Genomic DNA, 8233 nt, shown 5'->3' on the forward strand with positions numbered 1-8233 from the left:
ATCTTCTTTCTAAAAGGACAATTGCCTCTCACATATACATCTTTAATGAGTATGTATTGACATGGGCACATTGTTTGCTTTAATTAATTGTTGAAATATACATATTAATTGATCACTTCTAATATTTTACACCTTTTTGAGTTGATTTGGCATTTTTTGTCAACTGTTTGGACTTATGGTAATTTTAAAAACTTGAAAATCATCTTAATCTTTGGAAAAATTTGGGCTCCAAACCCAAACCCGCTCAACTTGGGAACTTGGAACTTATAGGTTGAAAATATATGTTGTCATGATTTTACATGTTATTTAATGCATAGTGGAATTTTTATAACTGTTTCGGAATTAATTTGGTATTTTTTTGCATAGTTAATTTCATCTTTTTTATTTCAAGTACAATAAAATCAAGTAATTCCAGAAAGATTCTTATATTTTCTGAATTAGAGTAAATCGACGATACATAGTTAGCAAATACAAACATGTGAAGAGTTTTTGATGATCAACTCGATGGTCTATCAATTTCGCGGAGATATAAACAAATCAGCCGCCCATCATGGTATTGCAGCTCCATTGGCTCCACGATGGCGCCTCCGAGTCACATGGGACAAAGGGGCGGCCTTCGGCATACAGCTGTCTGTTTAGTAGAAACCTTTTTAATATTGGTTGCTAATACTCCACTTTCGGAACAATAAAATTCAAGACAAAACTGTGAGTGGTTCCTTCAGAAACAGGTTGTTTCTTAAGCTGGCAGCAAATAAAACAAGTCTAAATACGAAGGATACGCTGTTGCAATTCGTGCGCTCGTAATAGTTCATAATGTCAAGCATCAATTACCCTTGCTTCAAGAATTCTTAGAGTTTGACCTCCTACTTGGTGCAAAACCAAATCTTGTGATCATATTGTCATCTGAAGAAATCATATGGCTAATAGCACGTACCTGTAACATACTCAACCAATAAGTTTTACAGCTTCCGTTCCCGAGACGAGTATATCCTCTACAAATGGTATGGTCTTCCATACTTTTAATCCTAATGGCACCAGACTATCTTCAGGACCTGAAACATATGGACCAAGAATAATGGACTGGAGGGAAAAACAAGATTAACCAAAATTATTTTTTCCAAGCTTACAGTACAAACCTTGACTTCATGAGTTATCCTCCACACAAACTGCCATATAATGAGAACTTTCTAGCTCCGTGAGTGCAAATTTCCAATTCTCAGACAGATGATCACAACCAGAGTTGGAATCATTGCATACTTTTGATGCCTGGCAAATCCAACAGTTGTCAATGTAGATCAACAAAAATGTTTTACTGTTAAGTTGCAACAATATAAGGGCCATGACTTTTGTAATGTAATATATGATGCATAAAAAGACGATATTTTTACTTCGAAATTTGCGTAACATGACACCTGACAGTTGGGCAAAATAAATATTAGTGACCAGGAGACCCACATGTCAGAAGGCGTCACAAAATATCATGTGTATTTTTGTTCACACATAGTTCCGGAGTTCCAACACGCGTGTACCATATATTAAAGACACCAATAAAAGGAAAAAGTCAAAACTACATACCTTAGATATCTGAATTCCTTTGCTTGTTTCCAACATGATAGAAAACACGCTGAATGGAGCACCAGAGACACCCAATCCAAGAGCCTTTACATATGCTTCCTAAAAGTTTAGACATCAATGTTAGTTCCAAATAAGCAATGTTTTGTAACATCGCATCATTAATCAGAATTATGAACATTTAACTTAACAAGGGAATATTCGGCGCAAACTGTTTTCATAACGGGTTTCTTTTCCCGCAAAGGGACTACTCATAAATCTATGTGTCCTTCAATTAGATTCATGTACTATAACCATAGGTTATGTAAGGAGCTAGAAGTTAGCATCTAAAAATGGGGTTGCACTACTAGATACATATTCCAAACCTGCATTTCTGTAGAAAAGAACATAGAAGTTAGCTACAGTGTGTTTGCGGTCCGGAAAATATACCATCACTGTTGAATGTTATAAAGAATGTAGAACAAAGTCTAGTGTTTGCATTTGCATATGAAAGGGCTATGAAGTAGATGACCAAAGAGAGCATCACTAACTTTAAGAGTCCATAGTTTGAAGAATTCCTTTTCCTGGGCATCCAAATCAGAAATATCAGAAAGATAATTAGCTTCCGAAGGGGTGAAAAAACGGCGAGCAAGAGATAAAATACTCTTGGTTTTCTTCCGCGTTTTCTCTTCAACATCGATGCCGATCTGAGACAGTACATAAAACAGCAACGTCAACCGGAAAACTTCCACTGCAACAAAAGCATGGTCATTTCTTTCTCTTACTTTTGGCAGTCACAGGGACAAGGAACATACATGAGCATGCATGGCAACGCCACAGGCAATTAAAGAACTAGTGTGTGAAATGTTGAAATGCAAAGGCCGCTCCACAGTGCTATCATCAGGTGGCCACAGTATCTGATCAACCATGGAAAGGAACCCAATGAAAGTTAGTCACAAGGCTTTAAATTGCACAAGGAAAAAAACTTAAGCCTCAACTCTTACCTCAGGTTTGTGAAATTTGTTGTACTTAAACAGTTAAACTCGAACGACCTTGGATCAATTTTACAATTTGTATCTAGTCTAGTTCAAACAAATAGTAATAAGCATATCAGTATTCCTGTTGCGCCATCCCATGACATGTTTCATGCTGCACAAAATATAATTGGTAATAACTAGCAAAGCAAGACTTATTATAATATTAACTAGATAAAATGCTGAGAAGCATAAACATTGAGCAGCATGCCAAAGTTCCATGTTACAGGTCAAATGGCTGATAGTTTCATTCCATATTTTTACCACTCCTTACTAAAACTGCATATGCATCAGAAAGTGGTTGTACAGCTAAGGGGTCCTAAAGTGTCTTGAATGAGTAACGGTCTTAAGAAAGATGAATGCACAAATGTAACCGTGCACCTATATACAGGCAGGGTCTTAAGGGAATAAATCATCAAATTATTGCATCCAATGCCTAAATTCCATAAAACAGCTGAAAATCATCAGAAATATTAAACTGTATTTGTTACAAGATAATGACTTTTCCCCATAATTACAAAAAAATACAAAGTATTTTGGCTAAAAAAATGTATTTTATAGAGTTATCACCATCCATGGAAAGGATTCTATGTGTTGTCAATCCTAACCAATGTACACTAGCGAGTCTAACATCTGCAGCCAATTTTTCGATTAAATAATTCTTACTAACAACAATACAGATAACACAAATTCTTGAATGAGTAATGGGCATGAAAATTACATAAAATCTGATCAAAATGCAACAGGCAGTTGGTGGTTACATACATCTTGCGAGGGTAGTTCGCCTCAGTGCATAGGACAACATAGCATCTTTCCGCAACATTTTTTCATTAGCGTACTTTTTTTCAGCAGGAGAAAGGAGTTGTTCATACATCTTCAGTTGGGAGTCATCATTCAGCTCATCAGGGCAAAGATACCAAACATGCACCTCTCTACAACAGAGATAGACACATAAACTAATGTCTTCAAAATATCATGCACCAAATAACTCTTACAAGAAAGAAAACCAACCGTTTGCAAATGTAGGAGTGTTCTAATCTCACTAAGTACAGGATTTTCCAATATGCCAATATGGGAGGATACACACTGGTAGTATCGGGGAATTCAGAATTTCAGAATAGATGAAACAAAACCCAATTCTCCCTGAATTCTATGCCAAAACTACTTCAGTGAATGTCCAGCACCAGCCCAAAGAAATACACAAACTACAGCAGTAGTAAACAATCATCGTTTCCTGAAAACAAAAGGACACCAATCGTCCTCTAACAGTTGGATGATTTCTGACGTGTTCAATGCTCATGTAGTATCTTCCAGTGTCATGGCCCCAAGAAGTTAAGGACGGGGCACATTTGACATTTATTGAACCAAATAGGCTATTGTCTAACATAATGTACTTCTCGTATCTAAATCTAACTACAAATACTGAAAAATGCCAGATAGCTCTACAAAAAAAAAAGGCTCTACCTGGCCTGAGATTACAATCGTCCTAGCAGGATCCCAGAAATCATAGCCTGCAACTTGCAAGATACAAAAAGAAAGGAGGAAGGGAAAGGACGGACGTACCTTCTAGACTGCAGAAGCGGCGCCGGCGGGAGGGAAGCGAAAAAGCGCCCACCGAAAACCCCCAGCATCCTCGGCGGCGGCGGCGGCGGCGGCGGCAGAGGCATCGCGTGGCAGGGGAGAAGGTGGTGGTGCATGCGGCTTGGCCTCTGGCACCCGATTTACCTTATAGTGTGGGTGTGGGCGGATGGACGGCTCGGCCGCGCAGTAGATTCTGCGAAGACGGCGTCGGGGAGAAGCACCCCATTAGAGTATCTACACCGCAAAACAGGCAAAGTCGTAAAATTTGCGGTTGACCAAACAAAACAAAACAAAATGTACCGATCTGTTTTGTAATACTCCGGTTATGTACATTTTTTTGAAATTGTACATGCCCTGAGTGATCATAACATATCACCATTGTACATGCCCTTAGTTTCCTTGCTAACACAGGTTTCTCATACGTGTCACGCGCAGCTGGACGCACGACGATCGTGATACGGTGAAAACCATGGTCGGATAGCCAATACTACCGTATCGACTTGAAACGCCTAACTCGGACAGACGTCGGAAAAACGTGAAACGACACAGAGAACTATAGTCACGTAGGCGAGTAACGGTGGTGAGGATAGGGTTAGGGGGGACACCAGGAGATGTGGTCGGACAAAGGTTGGACAGATTCAAGGCCACTACCTAGGATTTGTGTTTGCGAAGAAGACACGAATATTTCGTTGTACAGTTTGAGGTTGCGGGATCTATTGTCACGGTACGTGTGGTACCGCAAATAGTTTTTTTAGTTCGCATTTTTGTGTTATCCCCTAGAGATGTTCAAAAGGACAAGTTTCTCATATTTACAAGACCTAGAGAAAACTTTAAAAAACAAAACAAAAAACAAAAACAAAGCCGACGTCACATCTCTGTACAATAGAATGAAATGAAGGAAAATAAAGAAGAAATTAAGTCGTGCATATAGACTTGTAGAGGAATATTTCTCGTAAAAACGACGTAGTAGCCACCGATGCGTACTATTGGATTCTGAAAAGAAGTTTTTTTTTTGAAATGGGCAAAAATGCTTTTGCCTTATGTTGATATAGGAGAAGCAATACATGGCAAGAGCCATAAAAAAAGAAAAAAAGGGGGGGGGGGGGGCAAACTCCGCCCCAGAGCAACTCAGCTAATCAGATCTGCAAGGCTCTTGGCTCCTGCAAGGATCTAGTCTTTTCCTTCTTCCCGGATCTTGTGCATATCGACCGATGGCAGCGAGGACTTGTTGTTGAAGATGTGTTCGTTTCTCTCCTTCCATATCTCCCAACTGATGAGAATGACCGCAGACCTTTGGGAGAATAGGTAGTGGTCTGATGGCCTGCCAGTAATCAACGACCTTTGCTCTACCTTCTCCAAGGCTGCCAATAAGATCCGGGCAGGAGAGCCAGGAGGCCACCGCGGTCCAAATGCGCTTGGAGAAACGACATTCGAAGAGGATGTGCTGAGCCGTCTCAGGGGAGCATCTGCAGAGCTGACAGGTGGGCTGATGTGGCCATCCCCGCTTTGTCAGGCGATCAGCAGCACAAGCGATTGTGGACGGCGAGCCACGCAAAGAAGCAGCACTTTGGAGGGGCCCAGGTCTTCCAATCAATTTTCCCAAACTGGGAGAGTCGTGAGGAATTGGACAATGTAAGCGGAGCTGGCAGAGTAGCAACCATTAGGGATCAAGGACCAAGTGATGGAATCCTCAGTGTCTGGGATCAGCTGGACCTCAGAAAGGAGATCCCACATGCGAACATACTGCTCCAGATGCTCAACGGTGAAGGCGTCTACCGCGATGTCTGAGACCTAGTTTTGATCAGCGAGCGCCTCCTGGACCATCCGATTCTTCCTCCTAGAAGCCTTGAAAATCAGGGGAGCAAGGTCCTTTGGAGGGGTGCCATGAAGCCATGAAGAAGACTAGAAGGAGGCCTTGGCGCCATTGCCAATGGTGACACGAGTGGCCGCGTTGAAGAGATCTAAATCAGTGGCATCATTGGGGGTTTCGGAGCCCGCCCACGGCTTGTCCGGAGCCGTCCACTTGTACCATAACCATCGTAGTCTGAGAGCCCTCGAGAACTTATCCATGTCCAGGATACCCAGACCCCCAAGCTCCTTTGGCCGACAAACCTTTTGTCAGTTCACTTTGCATCTCCCTCCACTAACCGTCTCTTTGCACGCCTAGAGCATCCCACGACTGATTTTGGCGAAGGCCTTGAGGATGCCTTTGTCAGCTTTTAAAGCCGTCAAAAGGAAGATAGGCATAGAGGACAAGACCGATTTAACCAGAGAGGTGCAGCCGGCACGATTCAGGAACTTGCCTTTCCACGGACTTAAGCGAGCCACGGCCTTGTCGATGTAAGGTTGGAGGTCCACCCGTCGGAGTCTTCCCAGTGAAAGAGGCAACCCCAAGTACTTGATGGGGAAGGGGGTTGTAGTCGCAGCGAAATTTGCCAGAACCTCATCTAGGTTTATGTCGGCGCACTCAATTGGGGCAATGGATCTCTTTGCCACATTAGTCACAAGACCGGTCACCTCCCCAAAGCTCTGAAGTATGCTTGCAAGGCCGGCGACATCATGTGCAGTAGGGGAAAGGAAAATGGCCGCATCGTCGGCGTACAAGGAGATCCTAGGACCCTGCAAGCCCCCAGGCATAGCCGAAAGGAGTCCGTCCTCGGTAGCCTTCTCTAGGAGCCTCTGAAGTGGGTCCCTGACGGAGACCCCGTCCATGCAGAATATCTTTGCCAGGGATCCCATTAAGGAGCACGCCGGAGGAGGCCGTGGAGAAAAGCGTCGTCATAAGAGCCCGCCATCTTTGCGGAAGCCGAGGTGTTGCATAAGATCTAGCATATAATCCCATCGCACAGTGTCAAAAGCCTTGGCGATGTCCAGCTTAATGAGGAGGGCCGGAATTTTTCTGCGATGCAGCTGGCGGGCAGTATTCCTGACATACATGAAGTTGTCGTGGATAGTTCTGGACTTGATGAAGGCACTCTGACTGTGAGACACGATATCGTTCATTCTAGGGCTGAGACGTCAGTGCCATGGCTTTAGCTATGATCTTCGGGATCACATGTATGATACTAATGGGTCTGAAATCGGTGATGGATTCCGCTCCTTCTTTCTTAGGCAAGAGCACAATGTTGGCGGTGTTGAGAATATGGAAGCAGGTCGCCAAAAGCTCCGAGAACTATCGTCAAGCGTGAGATGTTGATACGTCTCAAACGTATCTATAATTTCTTATGTTCCATGCTACTTTTATGATGATACTCACATGTTTTATACACATTATATGTCATTATTATGCATTTTCCGGCACTAACCTATTGACGAGATGCCGAAGAGCCAGTTGATGTTTTCTGCTGTTTTTGGTTTCAGAAATCCTAGTAAGGAAATATTCTCGGAATTGGACGAAATCAACGCCCATGGTCCTATTTTTCCACGAAGCTTCCAGAAGACCGGAGAGGAAACGAAGTGGGGCCACGAGGTGGCGACACAACAGGGCGGCGCGGCCCAAGCCCTGGCCGCGCCGGCCTGTTGTGTGGGCCCCTCGTGACGCCCCTTGACCTGCCCTTCCGCCTACTTAAAGTCTTCGTCGCGAAACCCCCAGTACCGAGAGCCACGATACGGAAAACCTTCCAGAGACGCCGCCGCCGCCAATCCCATCTCGGAGGATTCAGGAGATCGACTCCGGCACCCTGCCGGAGAGGGGAATCATCTCCCGGAGGTCTCTTCATCGCCATGATCGCCTCCGGATCGATGTGTGAGTAGTTCACCCCTGGACTATGGGTCCATAGCAGTAGCTAGATGGTTGTCTTCTCCTCATTGTGCTATCATGTTAGATCTTGTGAGCTGCCTATCATGATCAAGATCATCTATTTGTAATCCTTCATGTTGTGTTTGTTGGGATCCGATGAATATTGAATACTATGTCAAGTTGATTATCAATCTATCATATATGTTGTTTATGTTCTTGCATGCTCTCCGTTGCTAGTAGAGGCTCTGGCCAAGTTGATACTTGTGACTCCAAGAGGGGGTATTTATGCTCGATAGTGGGTTCATGCCTCCATTAAATGCTGGGACAG

At 43.4% G+C, this 8233-nt stretch overlaps 1 pseudogene; it reads right to left on the reverse strand.

Moving 5' to 3' along the window:
- Positions 1-556: 556 nt before the first annotated feature.
- Positions 557-4282, reverse strand: LOC124672222 (annotated as a pseudogene).
- Between the last annotated feature and the right edge of the window lie 3951 nt (positions 4283-8233).

The sequence above is a fragment of the Lolium rigidum genome, chromosome 1, assembly GCF_022539505.1.
Source record: "Lolium rigidum isolate FL_2022 chromosome 1, APGP_CSIRO_Lrig_0.1, whole genome shotgun sequence".
NCBI classification, from domain to species: domain Eukaryota; kingdom Viridiplantae; phylum Streptophyta; class Magnoliopsida; order Poales; family Poaceae; genus Lolium; species Lolium rigidum.